Source organism: Pongo pygmaeus, chromosome 14 (genome assembly GCF_028885625.2).
Source record: "Pongo pygmaeus isolate AG05252 chromosome 14, NHGRI_mPonPyg2-v2.0_pri, whole genome shotgun sequence".
Taxonomy (NCBI): Eukaryota; Metazoa; Chordata; class Mammalia; order Primates; family Hominidae; genus Pongo; species Pongo pygmaeus.
In genome coordinates, this window is record NC_072387.2 from 84,631,462 (window position 1) to 84,642,808 (window position 11,347).

Below are 11,347 nucleotides of genomic sequence, written 5' to 3' on the forward strand. Positions count from 1 at the left end.
AAGTGTGTCCAGAAAATAAGCAGTCAAGTTCAAGAAACAGAATTTTAGTGCAGTGATTATCATGTTTCTCAAGCTACACATTAGAATCACCTAGGCAACATTAAAAATTCTGATTCTCAAGCCACACCGCTGCCCAAATAAATCAGATTAACTGGTGTCAGTAATTTTTTTGAACTCCTAAGGTATTACAACGTGTGGCCAAATGCACTATTTTTCTAAATTGATGGGCATTAGAGTCCTCTGAAAATCTTGTCCAATAACAAATAGCCCATCCTACTCCAGAAGATTTGATTCATTACATAGGGTAGAACTCTGGCCTGAATTTTTAAAAAGCTCTTCCATTGACTCTGATGCACAAAGTTTGAGAATCTTTGCCTTAGGGGTTAAGACCAACTTTTGAGTTAGATGAATCTGGATCTGACAGTTCTGCCGTTTACTGGCTGTGTGACTCTAAACAAGTTATTTTACCTTTCTAAGCTTCAGTTTCCTCATCTATAAAGAGGAGATAATAGTAGTCCTTCTTTTTTACAGTTGTCTTAACAATTAAATGATACAGTGCAGTGGTTCTCAAAGTGTGGTCCCTGGACCAGCAGCATCAGCATTACCTAGGATATTGTCAGAAACACAAAAACTATCAGGCTCCAGCCACATCTACTGCATCAGAAACTCTGAGGGTAAGGTCTACCAGTACTTAGCAAGAAGCCATTCAAGGTGATTGTTATGCATACTGAAATTTAATCACTAATATAATGCATATAAAGTGTTTAGACCAGTGCCTGGTATACAGAAAGTGCTCAAAAAATGTTAGATATTAGGTTGTGATTATCCACATCATTTTCATCATCTTCATCTGTATGATTAGCTTGTAATGCATGGTAAAAAGAAACTCAAAAATCACAACTGGAAATAAAATTACAAAAGGAACAGGCTCAATGTCAAGATTACTGCTGAAATTCTCAACACAAATGGTCTTTGTCTTCATGAACCATTCAACATTCCTGGTAAATTGGGACCATCTGACTATATCATTTCCCTCTTCTAAAACCCATCAATAGTTTTAATTGCCCACAGTTCGAAGTCTAAAGTCTGGCCTTAACTTCTTCACCAGACAGGTGTGTATAGCTCTCTCCATTCCTGTATACATCCCTGGCTTTCTTCCAGGTCTTTGAATGAGTCATGCTCCTGTCTGCCTCCTGATTCATGAGAATTGCCCCACTAAGAACTGTTATCTCTCAGAAAAGGAAAGGATGCAAAAATTAGTCAAGAATTCATCCAGTAGTTAGTTAAAATAACCTACCGAGTTCATACTATGTGCCTACTATATTCCCAGAGAAGTGCTGGGGCTTTGTAGAGGAACGAAACAGATCTGATCTCTAACTGAATAGAGTCTAATGAGGGAAAAGTAGACATTAAACAAATGCTCACAAATAATTAAATGGCTACATGTGTGCGATGTTCCACAAAAGCAAGTACAAAGTGCTAAGAAAGACTCTAATGGAGTCCACGACCTGGAGTGCCGGACAGCAGATGATGTGAGCTAAGGGAAGGCTCCTGAGAAAATGATGTTTAGCCTGAGGTTGAAGATGTGTAGAAACTACACAAGAGGAAAGAGCACAGGGCAGAGAGACTATGAGCATCCCAGGTAGAGAGAATAATAAGTGCAGAGGTCCACAGGTGGGAAAGAGAATGGTGCTTCTAAGATGGTTTATCTGGGACAAGTCTGAGTTGATAAACACCTGTCCACTCAACCTCTATCACCAACATCAGAATGAAAGGTGGATACTTAAACCAATATTAGCTTGATTCTCTGTGTTTGCTTAAGAACCCAAGAAAGTATTAGGCCACATTGCTGAAACTTTGAGAAACTAAGTGAATTGGTCATAAGCAAAATCTAAAGTCTCTGGAGCATTTTGGAGTCCATTTGGAATTCAGATCTCATCAAAAATCATCAAAACTGAGTCCAAATGACTGGTGAAGAAATGTGATGAAAAGTTAGAAGAAATTATATTATTTTTGCCTTCAGGAAAGAAAGATGAAAAGCAATTTTCTATTAGTCCTCTGTATTTGAAAGGCTTTTATATATAAGAAGATGATCTGTTTTTCTTCATCTCCATGGAGAACAGAGGAAAAAGAAATGTGTTTAAACAGCAGTATTAAAAATATAGATTGGTATAAAACAATTTCTTGATGATAAAGAGAATTAAGTTTTAGGGATGTTACAAGGGGAGACTTAAGTAGTTTCCCTAAGGCATTTCAAATAAGCTAGATCCTCCTATACTGGGATATTTTACCTGGAAGCGGAATGGTGAGCTACTAAATTCCTTCAAGTAGTTTGCTAATCTATGAAGTCCATTCCAAAGAAGGCAAAGACCAATGCAAATAAATTGAAACAACAGTGTCATCTAGTGGAAAATTCAGTCATAACATTCAATATACCAATCTGACTGAATCCCTATATACTTTAAATATGAAAACTAATTAATTTTTTAAAACCTAGATGTAAATTTGTTTCAAGATTTTATTTTCCCATTTATGCCTCAACCACATACACTAAAAAGAACCCCAAAATCATCAGGCTAATTGATAACTGAACCCTCTAGAGGGAACTAAGAAATTATAAGTACTTTGGTAGTCATAGTTTAAAGGGTAGACCCAACCGAATTGGAATGTTTTAATTAAGTTCTTAATAGCCACACTCCTGATGTACATCTTGGGCTTTCCAGATTTGAAGCCAAGTCTAAATGCTGAAATGAAAAGTGATTGCTTGTTACAAATCATGGAAAGCTAAAATGACTGACAGGCCTTTTTAGCTGCCCTCCTGCTGGTGCTTCTAGGTGACCCCTCTCAGACATAGTCTTACAGGAGACAACCCATTGTTTCAGATGGAGACATCCCATTATTTAGATGGATCCAAAAATCCAGTTTTGTCAGTAGAGTCAGAAATACGTATATTCACAAATAGTACTTCATGCCAATAAAACTTACATGGGACAGACAGGGTTCTTATGGGAATTGAATGAGATAACATATACGACTTATGTATGGAAACTGCAAGTGTCAGTTACTTGAGATCCCAGTCTACTCTTTATTCTCTGCTCTGTGAAAATCTATTTTTCCTTTGCAGTTTGCATGATGATAAAATTTGAACTTTGTCAGGTGAGGGTGCTCAAGGGACCCCGCAGAAGGAAGCAGTTCTGCTTCCTGGTTTTATGATAGCCCTCTGGGCAGGCTGCTTCAGCCTGTGCAGCTTTGGCAGCACCCAGCACCTACAGCAAAGGTAGCTTCTCCAGCACAGGGCTCCTGCATCGCTAGCTGGCCAGAAGTCCAAGGCAGCTCCCATGCATAGCTTTCCTCCACACTCTTTTAGAGAGCTTCTCAGTGATGTGCCTCAGGCCTGGTACCTTCCCAAACATGGCTTCCCTGGAATGCTTTTTGAGGGTTTCACAGCCTCAGCAAACTTCTCTGCCATTCAGGGAGCCACAGCCATGCCCTCACCAATAAAGTCTGGATCTCAGCCTTGGTACAAGGCTTGAGAGAAGGGAGACCAGCTTTTTTAGATGTGTTCCTTGGGTTCTCTCTTTCAGCTCTTAGTGGCTACACCCTGTATCTGTCATTCCCGCATTCTTTAAAGTTATTTTCACTCCTTACTAGCCAATCCCCAGACCTCCAATTCCCTATTACAGTTATAAATCTTTATATTAAATATTCCCTGTTCAAATTACTGTGTGGTTTATGTCTCCTGATTGGACCCTGATTGATACACCATACAATAAATGGCAGCTAGGGACAGATCCAAGTTTTATGGGATCTGAGTTTTACAGAATTTGGGGGAGTTCCCCTTCAAAAGGAATATATGAAATTATTAATACAGAATTACATACAGAATCTTGGAAGATCCTCATGCAAATGACAGACCCTGAAACACTGGCTTTACAGTAAACCCACCACATATGACAGCTACTGTTTTGATTAGAAGAAGATGTGAAAGACACGTGTCTCATATCAGTTTACTTTCTTCCTTGATATCATGGTATTTGGGAAACAGAATTCATCATCAGAGAGGTAGTGTTTTAAGGAATCACTTATCAAGGAATAGCAAAACCTGGATAATAGTCACTGTTCTTGTGCCTTTCACAAGCCCTCCCTCCACCCCACCCCACCCACCCCCACACACATCCTTTGGCTCCCTGTTGAGTCTCTTCTGACTCTTTAAGGCTCCTTTAAAAGGTACTTCGCTTTTCCATTGCTTTCCTGCCTGCCTGCCTGGGCACAACTAATTGCTTCCTTATGTATGTGCAAATAAAGCTTCAAACATATAGTATTTTATTCACCAAACTGAAATATAGATATTTATCTGTGTGTCTCTCTCTCCTAGTGCAGGGCACACATCAAATATTCAGGTAATGCTGTATGAATTTAATTGAATTAAATGATGCAAATTTCAAACATGCTTGAAATTAGTCAGTGTCCTTCAAGTCACACTTTGTGGGTGATTGATTATCCCATTTATTCAAAGCTCTGACAATGAAATTATTAATACAAAATAAGGTACTGTCTCCCAAGCTGAGTTCCATAGACACTAATCTTAGATTGCACAATGCACGTTTTAATCTAATAAAATAGGTTCCCCCAAACAAAAAGAGATGACACAATCTAAGTGAAAGAGAAAATAGATATCAGACAACCGAACACATCTATAAAATGTTTAAAAATGACATTCACTTAAGTGATATTAACATAGAAGTTGCACCCGCAATGAGTCACTTTCCATCCTTTATTCTCTCAATAAAAGGAAGCCCAGGCCGGGCATGGTGGCTCATGCCTGTAATCCCAGCACTTTGGGAGGCCGAGCCGGACGGATCACCTAAGGTCAGGAGTTTGAGACCAGCCTGACCAACATGGTAAAACCCCGTCTGTACTAAAAATACAAAAATTAACCAGGCATGGTGGCGCACACCTGTAATCCCAGCTACTCAGGAGGCTGAGGCAGGAGAATCGCTTGAACCCGGGAGGCAGAGGTTGCAGTGGGCCAAGATCGAGCCACTGCACTCCAGCCTAGGCAACAGAGTGAGAGTGAGACTCCATTTTAAAAAAATAACAATAATAAATTAGCCAGGCGTGGGGTGTGTGCCCGTAATCCCAGCTACTCAGGAGGCTGAGGTGGGAGGATTGCTTGAACCTGGAAGGCAGAGGCTGCAGTGAGCCAAGATGGCGCCACTGCACTCCAGCCTGGGTGACAGAGTGAGATTCCTTCTCAAATAAATAAATAAATAAATAAATAAATAAATAAATAAATGCCTATTTCCCAGAAAGTCTAAATTTTTTAGTGATACTGCTTAATTATTGCTATGGTTTGCATGTGTCCCCCCAGATTTATATGTTGACAGGAGGTGGGGTCTCTGGGAGGTAATTAGAGTTAGAAAAGGTCTTCAGGGTAGGACCTCCATGATGGGACTGGTGGCTTTATAAGAAGCAGCAGCTAACACACATGCTCTTGCCCTCTGACCATGCAATGGCCTCCACCAGGTTAGGACACAGCAAGAAAGCCCTCACCAGTTGCCAGCACTATGCTCTTGGACTTTCTGGCCTCCAGAACTGTAAGAAATAAATTTCTTCTTCATAAATTATTCAGCCTATGGTATTCTGTTATAGCAACAGAAAAGAAAACAGACTAAGACAATTACTTTGTCAAATACTAGTGCTCCAAAATGTTAAGATTTCTTCCATCCATTCATCAATTAATCCAGCCAGCCAATCAATATGATGCAATATTAGAAATAGGCCTATTTCAGGAATCCTTCATTCTAATCTGTTGGATCTTCCTTTCTTCACATTGCTCTTCAAAGTAAAGCAAAGTTTATTTTATTTTATTTTATTTTTTGAGATGGAGTTTTGCTCTGTTGCCCAGGCTGGAGTGCAGTGGAACTATCTCTGCTCACTGCAACTTCTGCCTTCTGGGTTCAAGCAATTCTCCTGCTTCAGCCTTCTGAGTAGCTGGAATTACAGGCGCCTGCCATCATGCTCGGCTAATTTTTGTACTTTTAGTCAAGATGGGGTTCACCATATTGGCCAGGTTGGTCTTGAACTCCTGGCCTCAAGTGATCCACCGTCCTCGGCCTCCCAAAGTGCTAGTTTATGATGTTATGCATCATAAACTTTGCATGTCCCTAGAAACCTCTCCCTGAATAGATTAGGATTCAATCAAGTTACACAGATTTCTTTCAGTGACACACAAACATCTGAGATCATGACAGATAAATCTGATTTTTGGTCCATCATGAATGGATGCACTCAGAATGTTTCCATGATTCCATTTCTCCTCCATCAGCCATCAAACCAAAATGTTATAGATCTACTTCCTTTCCTATAATAATCATCATTTCTAATCAGAGCCAGAGTATAATGCTAGAGAAAGAGATGAGGAGCTGGAGAACACTATGACATTTCCTTTCCTTTAGTTCCCCAGAGCCTCCAGACTGGCCCAACATATGGGCTTTGGGGTGGGGATGGCACTTGGGGGATATAGATTAGGAGTTCCTATCCAGGGATTTCCTTAGCCCTTAGTAGAAATCTCTTAGAACAAAAATAGACATTTTCCTAATTCATTGTGCCCAGGCACCAAGGAAAAAATAAATTGCTAAATGCTATAAGTTGGTTTAGATATGAGAATCCAGAAAGATATCATAGGAATCTGCAGTCCCTCTGTGGCTGTATTTAAGGTTCTCTTCATCATAACTTTTGAACAGTGTAAGTTAACAGAGACCAGAAGAATTCTAACTTTTCTGTCTTCTCTCCTCCTCTCTCCTCATTCATCCCCCAAACTTCTGATTCCCCTAATCTTTACACATTCTTCCCTTTCTGTTTCCTAAATTGCTTATCTCAGGAGAACCAATATGAAAAGCACTCTTAACTTGAACAAATGCAAACAAACAAACACACTGCAAGACTCTGCAAGATCTGAAGATGATGAAATGTAGATAAACCTGGGACTAGCTCACTGCTCCAAGGAAGGCTACAGTAGCCTGGCAAAGTCATTGAAATAACCAGTTTTGCAGTCAGACCATGCAGCATTTGAGCCCCAACTTCCTCACTTACTAGCTGTGTTATTTAATTTTTCTCATTTGTAAAATATTAATAAAATTGTACTTTCTTTCATAGAATTATTGCAAAAATTAAACGAGATAACGTACGTTTAAAATGCACTAATCTAATAAGTTATCCATAAGCAATAGCTCCTTTTGTTATTATTATTATTATTTATTTGTTTATTTATTTGAGACAGAGTCTCACTCTGTCGCCCAGGCTGGAGTGCAGTGGCACGATCTCAGCTCACCGCAACCTCCGCCTCTTGGGTTCAAGTGATTCTCCTGCTTCAGCCTCCTGAGTAGCTGGGATTACAGGTGCGTGCCACCACGCCTGGCTAATTTTTTGTATTTTTAGTAGTGACAGGGTTTCACCATGTTGGTCAGGCTGGTCTCGAATTCCTGACCTCGTGATCCACCTGCCTTGGCCTCCCAAAGTGCTGGGATTACAGGCATAAGCCACCGCGCCCAGCCATTAGTTATTATGTTTATTATTACTTCACTCTTTCAACTTTCATATCAATTAGAACTGATGAATTTATACTATTTTCAAGAAGTCAGATAGGCATAACAGAAAGCTTTACAGGGAGATGTTCTTGGTAAATCTCACTGGGAACATTTTCTTATTTTCACATTTTACTTCAATTACAGGGTAATTGTTCATGGATCAGATCATCCTGTGCCTTCTCATAGTTGCACAGCAACCAACTGCTACAAATAGTCACAGTAGTGGCAGAAGCAGCCATGTCTAGATATGGGGCAAACTAGAAACATCATATAATTTACAACTGAATTTAATGAAGCTGCATTTACAACTCACGAATCTCTTCTGTTTCTGTGGTTTGGATTTAGGGAAAGAGTACATTTGCCAATTTGTGTGTGTGTGTGGTTGTTGATGGTAATTATTTGAGACAGCACAGTGTATAGTGAGTAGGTCAAAGCTTGGTGCAAGAAGGGGTCCAGGATGGAAAACACAGCTTCATAATTTGTAGATGATTTGACCACTTAGGCACAAACAATAAACACTCTCATTATGTCATTTGAATTCTCTTTTTTTTTTGAGATGGAGTCTTGCTCTGTTGACCAGGATGGACTGCAGTGGCACAATCTTGGCTCACTGCAACCTCTGCCTCCTAGATTCAAGCAAATCTCCTACCTCAGCCTCCCAAATAGCTGGGACCACAGGCACATGGCACCATGCCAGGCTAATTTTTGTATTTTTTTGTAGAGATTGGGTTTTACCATGTTGGCCAGGCTGGTCTCAAACTCCTGACCTCCAGTGATCTACCCTCCTCGGCCTCCCAAAGTGCTGGGATTACAGGCATGAGCCACCATGCCTGGCCTATTTAAATTTTATTAATTTAATTAAGAGGCTTTTCTGATCTCACAAGGTTAGGTTAGGTGGCCCTCCTCCTTGCTTTACTATCATTGCCTAACTAATCTAGCAGGATGCATTGTCACTATATTGTATGTCCTCTTCTTGTCTATCTTCTCTATAGGACAGTATTCTCAGCACTTAGAACACTGGCTGGCACACAGTAGGTTTTTAATAAATGTTTGTTGAATTAATAAAAAATTTATTCTGCAATTTACCTCACCAGTGAATGTGTATGCTATTTATGATTTTCTATATAAATAAATCATGCATTTCCCATTCAAGGGGAACACAGATGCTGTACAGTACAATGTCAATAGAAAAAGACATTTTATTAGATATGGGCTTTTCTCTGTTTACCAACTTTTATTCATTCATATAATGACCATCAGCATCATCCATGCGACAGAAATTTAGTATTGTAGATTCATGAAGGCAACAAATTAGAGGTAAGCATTCATAGAAATTCATTTGATGATCCAAAGCCTTTCTTTATCATTTCAGATTATATGTTTTTTACCAAAAAATAGAATTTTAAGACAAAATTTATTTTGTAGTTAGATTTTTTTCAAAAGGACATATCATTCTTCCATCTTCACCACTCCAACAATGAAAAGCAAGACTAAAATTAAAATGCAGCAACTATATGCCAATAGTCAGAAGGAACAAGGGAAATGACTGACTCACCTGTTTTTTGTTTTTAATTTCATTTTATTATTTTTTTTTGAAGACAGGGTCTTGCTCTGTCACCCAGGCTGGAATGAAGTGGTGCCATCACAGATCATTGCAGCCTCCACCTCCTGGGCTCAAGCAATCCTCCCACCTCATCCTCCCAAGTTCCCGGGACCACAGGCACATACCACCACAGCCAGATAATTTTTTATTTTTGGTAGTAATGGGGTCTCACCATGTTGCCCAGGCTGGTGTCAAACTCCTGGCCTCAAGCAATCCTCCAACCACAGCCTCCCAGAATGTTGGGATTACCGGTGTGAGCCACTGTGCCTGGCCTATTCATCTATTTTTCTAAAACAAGGCTAACCGTATAGTTTCATGTTGACTTGTATTACTCAGAGGGAAAAAAAGGCTGGTAAAATATATTTATTTGGCCGATTCCTTGTACTGGCATTTTTTAAAAAACAAAATAAATTATGAGATGAAGATGAATTATGAATTATCATAGTTAGACTGAAAGTCAAACCATAGTTTTCTTTCCTTGTGCCTTACATGATTTATCTGAAGTTTTGGAAAATTATTTATTGCAGAAATCATACAGCTGAATGAAGTCTTAGTGGTCTAATTTAAGTCCATCATTTTACAAATAAGAATACTCAGATGCGGCAGGGCACAGCGTCTCATGCCCATAGCCCCAGTAAATTGGGAGGCCGAGGCGGGTGGATCATTTGAGGTCGGGAGTTCGAGACCAGCCTGGCCAATATGGTGAAACCCCATCTCTACTAAAAATAGAAAAATTAGCTGGGCGTGGTGGCACACACCTGCAATCCCAGCTACTGGAGAGGCTGAGGCAGGAGAATTGTTTGAATCTGGGAGGTGGAGGTGGAGGTTGCAGTGAGCCAAGATTGCATCACTACACTCCAGCCTGGGTGACAGAGTGAGACTCCATCTCAAAAAAAAAAGAAAAACTCAGATGCTAAAAAGTTTGATGACTTGCCCAGGTCAACAAGAAGTAAGTGCAGGAGCGGGAATTCACCCTGGCTCTACATGGAGATATCCTGTGCTCCTAACACTAAGGGCTACATGGTGTCCTGGCCCTCCTCCCAAGGAGCTGCAGCAAGCTAAAGCTACCTGAAAGCCCCGCAGAAAAAAATTCTATATCATGTGACTTAATCCACTGTGTCCCAAACTTATTTGGTCATAGAACCTGTTTACCTGTTAGCACTGGTAAGTGTTCTCCATGAAAACACTTTGAGAAAGTCGAAGGCAATACAATTATCCTCACTACAGAGCCATGTGAACTAGGTCTCCCAGATGCTGCCAACAATTCACGTGGTAATCAATCCAAACATACAATGGGCAAACCAATTCTTTCTTGTAACTTTCCATGTACACAAATAAGTTTGGGCTGGTGACAAACCAGCTCAATAAAATGCCCACAAAAGAATGAGAGATTTCTCATGCTATCTAACTTTACCTGCCACGGGAAAAGTTAACCCGCACAGTGAAACAGTGTATGGCTTTCCGTCATCCCTTGTGCTAAACAAAATTAGCATAGCCTCACAGAAAGTGGTGTTTTATTTTTATTTATTTATTTATTTATTTATTTTGAGAGGGAGTTTCCCTCTTGTTGCCCAGGCTGGAAGGCAATGGTACATCCTCAGCTCAATGCAACTTCCACCTCCTGGGTTCAAGTGATTCTTCTGCCTCCACCTCCCAAGTAGCTGGGATTACAGGCGTGTGCCACCACACCGAGCTATTTTTTTTGTTTATTTGTTTGTTTGTATTTAGTAGAGATGGGTTTTCACCATGTTCGTCAGGCTGGTCTCAAACTCCTGACCTCAGGTGATCCACCCACCTTGGCCTTCCAAAGTGCTGGGATTACAGGCATGAGCCACCGCGCCCGGCCAGAAAGTGGTGTTTGGTCTCACTCTGTCACCCAGACTGGAGTGCAGTGGCACCATCTTGGCTCACCGAAACCTCTGCCTCCCAGGCTCAAGCGATTCTCCTGCCTCAGCCTCCTGAGTAGCTGGGATTACAGGCTGCACACGCCCGGCTATTTGTTGTATTTTTAGTAGAGACAGGGTTTCACCATGTTGGCCAGGCTGGTCTCAAACTTCCTAACCTCAGGTGATCCATCCACCTCAGCCTCCCAAAGTGCTGGGATTACAGAGACTCTGCTCTTAATAACTCTTTTTTAAATTTTGTTTTGATTTAT